Source organism: Amblyomma maculatum, chromosome 11 (genome assembly GCF_055883805.1).
Source record: "Amblyomma maculatum isolate TAMU_Amacu chromosome 11, ASM5588380v1, whole genome shotgun sequence".
NCBI classification, from domain to species: Eukaryota; Metazoa; Arthropoda; class Arachnida; order Ixodida; family Ixodidae; genus Amblyomma; species Amblyomma maculatum.
Window position 1 is genome coordinate 29,195,915 of NC_139354.1, and position 11,850 is coordinate 29,207,764.

The 11,850-nt window shown below is 42.5% G+C and overlaps 1 protein-coding gene across 4 annotated transcripts in view; it reads right to left on the minus strand.

The window, feature by feature from the left end:
• Positions 1–6,491, minus strand: part of LOC146173275 (uncharacterized) — a 28,174-nt gene extending 21,683 nt beyond the window's left edge. The window contains exons 1-2 of one of the 4 annotated variants that reach the window (XM_084583885.1): positions 6,379–6,482; positions 6,248–6,263 (exon numbers count right to left, since the gene is read on the minus strand). The gene's annotated coding sequence lies outside the window, so the exon portion shown is untranslated. Of the gene's footprint in view, positions 1–6,006; positions 6,180–6,247; positions 6,264–6,378 lie in introns of those variants that run through there. The other 3 variants (XM_084583884.1, XM_084583887.1, XM_084583886.1) reach the window with 3 other exon arrangements.
• Between the last annotated feature and the right edge of the window lie 5,359 nt (positions 6,492–11,850).

Genomic DNA, 11,850 nt, shown 5'->3' on the forward strand with positions numbered 1-11,850 from the left:
GAATTACTTCCAGTCAACGAGAAACTAAAATAAGCTCAAAGTTGCAAGCTTTGGTCGTAATATGAAAGTCACACATGCAGCCATGTCAACTGTGCAATGTTACGCAGCATGGATGTCAGGCATCCTCAACATAACAAAGAGGGCGACAGACACGCCATACAGAGAGCAAGTTTTCTCCATGTCGAAGGCATGTTCAGAGACATGTTTGAAGTCCTTAGTTCTACCGAATGTGCAGCTGTGCTTTCCTTTGCACCTATACACACTAAATGCTCTTTGCAATATAGCCAAACTGCTAAACTATGATGTTAATAACTGGTCAAGCACTTGAACTAACCCTCTGTCAGCTATGAAAAATGAAGAAAATCGTGCCAAATTGACTGGAACTTTTTTTTTTATCAAAGTTCATAGAACTTCTGTTGAATAAAATGGCACTATTTTTTCAATTCAGTAGGGTTCCTTTACTTGAGGAATTGTCTAATAAAGAAAACTGTAGATGGCTTTATAGCTTCGAACTTCTGTCTTGCTAGAAAATATCTTGCAGGGTTCAGTACACTATAAAGCACAAGAAAAAAAAATAAATGGTGCAAAAAGCATGCATACGAATAAAGGCTACTTTAGCTCATAAAGCATACTTAATTGGACACTTTCAAATCGCAGAAATCGAAGCGAGTTGCAGCGCAGAGGCCAAATTCACACCAGAACTGAGTTTCTTTCCTTTTTTTCTGTGAAGAATCTCTATTGTCAGATTGATAGCAAACTATGCATCTCAGTGTGGAGGCTGCCGTCTTCACTGCGGGGGGTTCTTCTGGAAAAATTTCCTCCTTGGAAACAACTCCTTTCACATGCGGATGACAGAAGCAGGACAAATGGTCCAATACACACAGCTGTGCCCACCTCATGACAGAAATAGCAACTAAGTGCAATAGGACAAGTATAGCCATCATCAGTTCACTGTGTGAAAATTTTGTTCATAGTGATTGTACTCGTCATTGTTTGATTGGTACAAACTCTCACGATGACTATAATTGTCAACGGGAGGAAAAGATGTTAAACTGAAGGGTAGATACTTGGGCTTGTTGGTACATGATCAAAGGGAACAAAATGTAGCGCACCAAGACAAGGACAGAGAATGAAGACACACACAGCGCTGTCTGTGTGTCTGTGTCTTCTTTCTCTGTCCTTGTCTTGGTGCGCTACATTTTGTTCCCTTTGTCAAACTGAGTCTGCGAGCTGCTGTTATCAATCAAAATATAGCCATGGGAGTAGACTAAATAGTAGGACATTAACGACATATAAGATGGCTGAAGAAAAAAAAAAAAACGCTGCTGATCTTGCCGGCATACTACCTTACCTTGACCTTCATTTCCACTCCCAAAAAGAAAAAAAAAAATCCAGCAGATGTTTCCATTAACCAAATAAATCAACTATGCAACGATATACGCAACACCAGAAAGCATTCCACTGAGGGGCATTGCACTGCAGTGTGTGTGTGTGCAGCCAGAAGCAAACAATAAGACTAATGAATATTAAATAGCGATTCCTGCGCCGACAAATGGCATAACGACAAGTGTCATTGCTTTCAAACTTGGCCATAAGTGTATATATGCATCCAGCATCACAGGTGAAATGAGTGTCAAATGTGCCTGCAAGCAATGAGTTCCCTGTAGCTGCAGTGAAATCAGAACAGGAAATTCGGGCCAACCTTTGCCCTGGGCTGTACAAACTTTGGAGTAACCAAATGAACAGCACAGCCAATAGGATAAATGATACATAGTATCATAAACAATGTTAAACCCTGCAAATAACAAATGAATAGCATGGAATTAGCACAACTAGACAGATTGTTTTCAATCTGAAAAAAATCTAAAGCATTCATGAGAGATTGAGGAGGTTTTATAATTTGAATGCATGAAAGCTTCAGGTAAAGCAAGCAGTCTTTATGTGGTAGTGCATAAAATGATGGCCTAAACACTGAATAAAAGTGTGAAAGCGTTCAGGCTTCACAGTTTACAGCAGCAGGGGAGGCAAGCCCAATGATCAGGTCATCACAGCAGCTGCAAAATTTTGCAACACAGAAAAAGTTTGCTTAGAGGAAGAAAACCAATGCCACTGAAGCTAAAGGCCACAAAGAGCTGTTAAAAATATGGCAGGATGCGAGGCAAAGGCAGCATAAATCTCATAAGCCACAAACATTGACATCATTGTCTACTTTTTTCCATGTTACTTTGGTGCTGCAAGGAGAAGCCTGAAGAAAATTGCAATTTTAATTCCTGACTATGCCATCACTTTAAACACTAGTGCAAAACAAAGTAGTATGCTTAATCTACAAGCATCATATATTTGTATCTGTGAGCCTCAAGAAATTCTAAAAAAAAAAAAAATAAAATAAAATCAGCTTCTCTATCCCATAGAGAAGGTTAATACTTCTCTTAATATGGATGCAAACTGAAACCTAAAGCAGAAAACAATTCTTTACTATCACAGTTGAGCTGCATTACGGACAACATAGAACAAGACATACTAAATGAATGCTAATATTCCTTGCAATGTGGATGGAAAGCTTCCTCCTGGTAACATCCTGTTCAACGAAGAATTGGGCAAAGCAGCCAACAGAGGTCTACAACCTTATAAATAAGAGTGGACTTTCTTCACAAATGCTGATCCATACCGAATGGCTAAATGATATGCTAATGAAGAAAAACGACCCTTTTGTAGCCGGCCAACACATTACCCTTTCTTCATACCACTCAATGTCACAGGTCTCAACAACCAAACTAACTTCTTTAACACCTGGAAAATGTTTACCACTACCTTTGGCTCAACACAGTGTTCACAAATAGCTTATGATTGTGTTAATAACAAGTAAACACTCTATACTGTGTCAACTCCGTCACAGTGGGAACAGTGCAGCATATTCTGTTAGAATGCCCAGTGGATGCCAAAGGACATGTGCATTATGAACGTCTAGGGCCACGAACAGCGGATTCTATATTCGGTCCCTTAGTCTGCCATAGGCTGCAGAGACATGCATGAACTTTTTATTTTCCTATCTAGATGATTTTGGACTCTTAGATATACTTTAAACACTTCATTTCTGAACACTGAATAATCTGTTAGCAAAGGACATTGTCACCCTACATGTGGGACAATGCACGTCACCTCCAATTATTTTCAAGCATTCCATTTTAATGCATCTCATTCTGCATTACAAGGTCTCAACTTTTTCTTCTTTATTTTACTACTCCCTACACTTCCGTCTTCTTCCTCCCTTCAATCCCCTTTATGTGCACAGTAGCAAGTCAGAAGGTTTGAAATGCTGGCTAAATTCCCAGAATTTTCATTAAAAAGTTTCTCTTTTTTCCATACCAATGTTTCTTTTGCATTAAAACGGCACACAGCACTACAAGTAATTTCACCGCTCTACACAATATAGAGAAAGTTAGGCTATTCTGGCTTTCTTTTGGTTCCTAGTTCACAAAGTACTGCCACTTAGATAATGCAGAGTTGTCAGTAGTTATGCCACTATTCAAAATTTACTCCTCATTCACTGCATGAGTGAATAAGGTACCACACCGGTACCACACAGGTACCACACAAACTCACGCTAATAGTTTTTCTCCAGACCATAAATGCTTCGTACATGTTCTACATTAATCAATGTCACTGCAGCAGGTGATAAGTAAAAAAAAAAAAAAACACACTCAGAGAAGAATCTCGAACAATTAAGTTACATGTGCGGCATTAAACTTCATTGTTTATTCACTTTTTTTGTAGTTGCAGTGAAGGTACGCAATACATTTACAAAAGGCAACAAAAATGACAAAAAAACCTAAACACTCCATCCATAACAAACGGTAGTGAATACATCAAGAAGCGGTAAAAAGTGATAGAGTAAGCTTAGAAAATTATATAAATTTTAATAAAATTCGAATATGATACATATGAAGAATATAGCCACATGCGAGCATCGGGAACTCGTTCACTATTTGTATTTTGTAAATGATGTAAAAAGCTCTCTCTGTCCTTGCTATCGCTCCCCTCTGTACTTCACCTTGCTATCCTCTCCCTATCGATCCCTTTTCTTTCCCCCAGGCCACAGCTCCGGTGCTTCAGATATTAGCAGTTGCCACAGGCCGGCAACACTCCTTCCCTTCATTTTTTGATTATTATTTCAATAAACCGCTACCACCACCACCACCATTTCTTGTCCAATTATCCTGCCCTTTCCAATTGATTCTGCAGGACGAAGGAACTGGTCCAATAAGGAAGGTCAGCGCAAGCCAACAGGCTCAATTTACACATTTTAATGCAATAGATGACTAAGAAAACTTGCCTTGAAATGATAAGAAATCCAAGGCTCAGACAATCATGGCTTTTGCCTTGAAGAAGGAAACATTGCAGACAAATTTAATGGATTAGCACAGTAAACTACTTGAAGAAAAGTATGTCAGTGGAACTGCCAGTTACCAAAGAATATTAGGTGCAAATTAGAGTCTGACTACGCAAACTCAGCCCTACTATAACTTCCAATCACTGAATCTATCCTACATAACTGCCAATCACTGAACCAATGCCAGACAGAAAACATCAAAACATACTGTAGAATCATACCAGGACAGCGTAAAAAAGAAATAAGGTGCACTTAACTTGATAATAAGCATGCCGCATCACACCAAAAATGGTTCAACACTTGAGAATTTTCTTTTTCCTCTCAAGAAACATGAACTACTGCTACTTCTGCAGCCGGAACTCCAGTTAAAATAGACGACGCCATGAATAATTTTAATATTTAGGTTTACTGGCCATTTGCACGGCAGAAGAAGGCAGGTTTTCTCATCTATCATGCAGGATGCTTGAAAACATGCACTGATAAAGGACATTGTATCACAGGAAAACACTCAATTCAAATGCTGTGAACACATCAGGATAATACATGAGTTTTGCTCAGTACTGGCACATACCATTCAACTTATAAAGTCATTCCACACTGAGTAATGGTGGTTACAAAACAATGGCATCCCAAATAAATCATTCTTACACTTTCTGAAATAGGCTTAGAACAAGTTCTCATCCAAACCTGAAGTTCCCAGCATGAAAAGTAATGTTAGCATGATGCAAACTTTGAACAGAATTTCAGCCTGTCCCAATCGGTTTGAAAGTTACAGCTTTACAGCAGGTAATGATTTAGAAACTCAAGTATGCACTGATGGAATAACAAGGTGCTTAAACTAAAAAAATTTATAGGCATGCCGCATCAGCTTTGAGGCCAATACGTTGCAAGGGCATTGCTCGGAAAAAAGACAAGTCCCCTTAAAACTGCACAAGACAAAAAGCCAGGAATGCCTTCATTTCTGTGGAAAGGGGGAGCTTGAGCCAAATTGGTTGTTGCTTGGTATAAAAAGCTCGTAGCAAGAAGTAGCCACGTGTGCAGAATTGCTACTAAGTCTCTGAACAGCTTCCAGTTCAATGTGTTTGCTGGACTTCGCAATGCGATTTCAATGGCTGCCGAGTCAACCGCTAAAAAGCTTATAGCAAGAAGTAGCCACGTGTGCAGAATTGCTACTAAGTCTTTGAGCAGCTTCTAGTTCAATGTGTTCGCTGGACTTCACAATGCGATTTCAATGGCTGTCGGGTCAACCGGTCAACCGACAGCAGGAGGGCGCTACTGCGGCTGAGCGTCGATTGGCCAGCGATACGAGTCTCCACTTCCGGTCGAAAAAATGTCTGCCATTACGGTTACGGCGGCGTAATAGTCTTGCAGCTGCAATGCAGCACTTTTTACATCAGACCCCTTGCAAAGCCAGCATCTGTCGCCGAGACCTGTCTCACTACGAAGAAAAAAAAAATGAAAATTTCTAGTGTCCAGCGCAGTGAAATGAACAATATGACATTCAGCAAAAAGATCCCTGCAATATGTCCGGTGATATCAGTAAGATATTTATAACAAAAAGAGCAGAAAGAAGCAAATGCACGGAAACAAGGTCCGGGGTCACCAGTCCGCCTTACCACGGAAGTCATCCCGCCATATGACCACCATGTTGTGATTCACCTCCATAAGACCACGGTCAACTGAAAACTGCGCTAGACGAAAAGGCGCTACCCATCTGCACACACAGACCGGATCAAACAAAAGCTCTATGCCTAAAAACACGGCACACCCGAAAGTGCGTACTATATTTGGCTTGGCGAAATTTCAACCGCAAACAAAGACTTCGCGCAATGTTGCAAGCCTTGATGTGCGACTTACCGATTCTGCGGAGCAGCTTTGGAGCAGCCCATGAAAGCAAACGCACACGTGACAAACCAGAGAAAGCTAGTACCCAAAAACCTTCATTCGCACAAAGCAATCACGCAAATAAGTACATAAACTTTACTTACAATTTGGAAGCTTTTAGTCGTGACCAACCACTTGCCCTGCCAGTCGTTAGGGCTAAAGTCCCTAGATCCGTTTTTTTAGTAGGACTGTAGTAAGGCTAAACAATCATCATACCTTTGGCGCCCTCTGGCGTCTGTTGGTTGGTTGCTGCTGTTGGTGTCACAAAGGCTCATTAGGCTAAAAAATAGAATTTTCCAATCAATTATGTTGTGATTATTACAGCGCTCCAAATATTAACACACATAAAAACAACACGGCCACTTCAAAATGTTTACCTGTTTTTAATATAGCAGATGTACATATGCATGCGCTCAAATTTTATGCTGTTAAACGAATGCGTTGAATATAATATAAAGCCATTTCGCTCGTTCACAACGTTCTTTTGCTTTCTCTATTGACATTTGAGGGACATAGACATCTGCACTTGCATCTGCATCTCGTATTAACTACACGTGAACTATTTATGTGTTCAGGTCACCCTGAAATCTTAACCAGTAGAAAAAAAATGCGAATTTGCGTAATAAACTGAGTGGATGTACATTTCTAACTTTATAATTTATATAAAAAACAACTTTTTCCTAAATTTGTAGGTAAAGTCAGAAGTAGTCAAGCCACAATGATCTACAGCCATTGTTGCCTGTGTTTCAAACACGTCGGTCACTCTGCAAGATGTTTCGCGGTATCGCCAGTACAACTGCCTTGATATTCCCCTAAAGATATCCTCCTGAGCTGTTGTTGAGTTCTCTAAGCCATTTAGAAGGTCTACTGTAGATAAAGTTAGCATTGCTTTGCTGAAGGTTCAAAAAAGCGTTTAAAATCGTTTCTCCTCTATTTAATATTACGCGAGACATTGTATTTCGTTCAAGTATAGCTGAAAGCAGGCAGTGCTTTGTACATTGCGTTCGAATTTACATCGCCACGTTGCTGGATCATGCGGTTTTTAGCGCTGATGAGTTTTGAAGGGAGCGTGGGCTTGCGAAGAATGGACGGTAGTTCATCTTTTCTACGCAGGCGTCTATATTTGTATAGTTTAGTCAGCATTCTAATGGTCAACGTAGACGGCGATTTGAAGAACACTTCGGCTCGCACTCTTGCGAGGAAACGAAAAAGATGGGCGTTTACTGCGCACTTTAAGACGAGTAATCTGTGCTATCTGATTACTGAAGTGATTGATGAAAAGATGGCGCAGTACGAGCTTGTGTCTGTTTTGATAGGTGCAGATTCTTCGATATAACATTCAGGGGAGTGAAAAGTGGGGCGAATTTGTTTAACTGCATTTGTCAGTGATGTAACATTAAAGTAATAGGTGTAATGTTAATAGAGAAGCGTGCTGAGTGAGCCAAGTTTAAATCAAGAAATGGACATAAATAGGACATCTAATGCAACCGCAAGATAACTGGTGGTCACTATCAGGGTATAGGCCCATTCACACTTGGGAGTCGCAAAGGGCGGGCGACCGGCTGTCTCATGCTACAAGGGAGCCGCTCAGCTTGACCGATGTTCACACTTGCAAAAGCGGCCAGCGGGTCTCTTTTTTGCGAATCGTTCTCGTTTGAACGAGGGTTAATCGGCGATCTTGACTAAAATTAACTTCCGCTCAATGCAACTGTGCCGATGGTTGGTTATCCATATGCTACTTTCATCATATCTTTACAGGCGGTTCCTACACGACCCGTCCTGCAGGCGCTGTCTATGCTGCATTGCCATCGTCTGGTGCGCTGCGGAACGTAGCCCGGCTTCCGTCTTGAGGGAGCCTGCTGCACCTTCTGTGCAGATGTGTTTCATGAGGATTGTTATGTGCGATCATACCGTCGCAAAGATGGAAAATCGGACAGTACTCGAATGGCCTGTTACACGCAGCCATGTCGCTTTTCGACCAAACTGTCGCACCACCTCTGCGAGTAGCAGGTGTGAATGGGCCTAAACAATCGGATTCCCGAGGGAAAGCAGGCCTAGCAGGGGCGGCACAAAGTTAAGCAGGTGGATTAGATTGGAAATTTGCGGGGCTTAGTTGGATGTAGCTGACACAAGACCGGGTAAATTGAAGGGATACGAGAAATGCTTTTGTCTTGCAGTGGGAGTAGTCAGGCTGATATAGTGATGATATGCTTGCCCATACTCTTCGATGTTCCATATATTGCATTCCTATAATATGCCTGTTTTGAGGTCAAGGAAACGGTTGCTTTCGGAACTGCACCATGTGAACCCCAGATCCCATCACATTTTATGACGTCGATTGGAATGGATAGGTCTCGAGATGCTTTACCGGAGGCGAATTGCTTGCATTTCATGGAGTCTACATTGAAGTATGCGAAAACACTTCTGGTGGCGTGCGACACCAACCAGCGATGATGCACTTTAACTTCTTGATGACTCCTCAGGGGCATTCTGAGGTGGTAACTGACTTCTTGTTACAACTGCGTGTCTCAATCGATGACAGCTCTAGGGCACTATTTTATTTATAGCATCGAATGCGTGCACGTGGAAGGGCCATGTGCACGCACTTCATAAGTGAGTGCTTTCCACCTGACGACGGTAAAAAGTTGGTGGGCTGGAAATCAGTGCTACGAAAGATACAGCAGAGAAGCTAGGTAAAGTAGACAGCACTATAAAACAACTGTGAGCTATGGAGCAGAAATCTCGAGCACGTGTATCAGAAGCCTACCCAAGCGAAATTGGCTGGCTACCGACCATTGGCACAGGCTCGGCTAAGGGTGGAATGCCGATTTTTCGACTCGCCGAGCTTAGCAATTGCACGGACTGTCATGAGGAGCCATGCGTTGGAATCAACTTGCCCATGAAGTCCTGACCGGCTGTGTGCGCCAATGAGACGCCGTTGTTGAGTGGCCTGAGAGGTCGGCTGTGTGTTAGCCTTCACTGCTACTAGACCGCTGCCATAAATTTCGAACAGTTTGCAACCAACGCGCTGGTGCTCATTTGCCGGCACTTGCCAGTTATTGATTTCGGTATTTGAAAGTGGTGTGACCTTTAACAATATGAAATCTTGAATGGTGACATTTTCCGGATTACGTTCTCCCAAGGAAAAACGGGGCCACAAGAAAATGCATAGCACGATAACTTATACTCAGGATTGACATCAGCGATCATGTGTCTAGTCACGCAACTGTTCATGCTTTAAAGGGACAGAACACTGGCCAAAATATGTCATGAGATTATGGTGGAGATGAAAAGATCTTGCCTCATATAATACAGATCGAGCACTACAATATCAAAGAGGCTTTACAATTTTAATTTGCCATTGAAAATCGCATAAAAACAACCGAGGTGCTACCTAGCGGAGAAACCCTAGCACTTTCAGTGTAGCCCCCCACGTTAGTACATGTTAGCAAAATATCGTTGATCTTCGTAGCTGCACATTGTTCTTTTTTATTCTAGGAGTGCTTGCCATAATTTATTATATTTTGCGCTCTCTCCAATGCGTCCTTAAATAAAAACCACCCCTGCTTTCGCACCACAAGAGGTATGCTTTCAGGTTTTGCCACTAGATGGCGCCACAGTGTTTGCAATTTCGTGAATGAAGCAATGACAGTGCCCACTAAAACTTTCGTCTACGAGGGCGTGCGTTATTGTGTCGTAACAGCATTGAGTGTGAAACTGAAAAGGATGTTGCTCTACGCAAAAAGTGTCGAATTAATACCTGGCGAGTGAAATGTATATTTGTTTTCAGTACGTCTTTTTTGTCGACCACCAGTTGTCATCATGGTCGCTGCTCATGATTTCCAGCATCGGACTACATAAAAACGGGCGCACGCATTGATCGAAAAATTCCCGGTAAAACTTTTCTACAGCGTTTCTAACAAAACTATTATGGAATCGAACATTTTAGACATCAATCTTTCCACTGCGGCGAAAAAAATTGTCCCTTTAAGCTACTTCGCACGTAAGTTTACCTTTGACATTTAACATTACTTTGACCTTGACCTTTAGTGGGAACATAGCTACCCAAAGTGGTTGTGGTTTAAGTTGGAACTTGACCTCGAAGCTCATTTGAAGGTCATCGGAAGCACTTTACCTCGCTATCGCTTCAAAACCTTTCTTTCAGAAAAACAAACTATCAACAGCATTCCACTATGTTGGTAATCAATCTTGAAAGCAGCCACTCAGGAATCACATGCTCAAATGGTAGAAATCAACATCCACACAGTAGTAGGTCAAGTGTGACAACCATGTGAAATATTTTCCCTCAACAATGCTTTTAAAGCAAACATGTGAAAAGGTGCAAGCAATTTTGTGATCAATGCTCCAATCTATGCACGCTAGCAATGTTTCATTCATTCAGCAACAAGGATGCCATTCCGACGAACAGTATGAGTGCATGGCCTTAGGATGAGGCCACGTAACTACTAGTGTTAGCACTGAGGTTGCAGGTATACACTGCTATAGCAAGATCTAGCTGATAATAAGAGGAACACGCTTTCATTTTGTCTGGGGTCGTGCTCGAGACACATCTATAGACCCTATGCAAAAGTGCTGCCATCTAGCGACCGGCGCGCGCGTCTCCGCCATGTTTAAGGGTAGTTGAACCAAGAATGGCAAGCGGAACAGCACAGGGGGTTGCTTGGCCGCTAGGTCGACGCTCGTTATCACCGATAATGCCAACATGTGTGCCTTGCTGTACGCAAAACTAAATAAGGTCGTCGAAGAAAGAAGAAGCAACAAGTAATCACCACTGAGCTTTATTGCGATAGCAATACTGCGCCAGGTTTCGAGCCGTCACGTATCCCCGGCGGAAGCCGTGTTTAAACTTGAACAGCAACCGCTTCAGCCGAGCTCCGCCAGTTGGCGGCACCGTCGGCGCGCCGCGCGCTGCAGCGGCGCCGCTACCGCGCCGAACAGATGGTTCGCCGCTGCTTCGGCCTCGCCGTGTTTGCTTTCTTATACAGGCTGCTAAAGAAAGGTGTCAGCGACAAGCTGCGGCAAGGAAGCGACAACATGCACTAGAGACAGTGGAAGAAGGTGAAGAACGTCGTGCTGCGTCATGCGCAAGATGAAGCTCGGCGACTACGTTCTAGCTCTCCGAGTGCTTCCACTTTGTCGGCTACTGATGAACCCATGACTACTCAGGAACGCCGCAATGCTACCAAGCGAAGACAGCGCGCTGAAGAATCGCCAGAAGAACAGTCGTAACCATTTTGTGTCATGTATTACTCTATAGCCAAATTATCGAAACACACAAGCTACGCCACAAGCGAATACACAAGCGTAGCCATGCGGCCATTGATAACATAATTTACCAGGCTTAACCAGAGCTATTCTAGCTCACTTTACCAGAGCTAAGCCACTGCTATTTTTTTTTCTCTTTCTTGTGGCTTTGTGACATGCTCCTCGCGCTGTAGGAGCACTTTCGTTCAACGGCACACCTAAATTGTAAAATAGTGTCTCAGTTGCCTGCTTTGAAATATTTCAAATTCGTGCTCGGTGCCAAGGCAGACGCCCCCAGTTACGTTACGTAA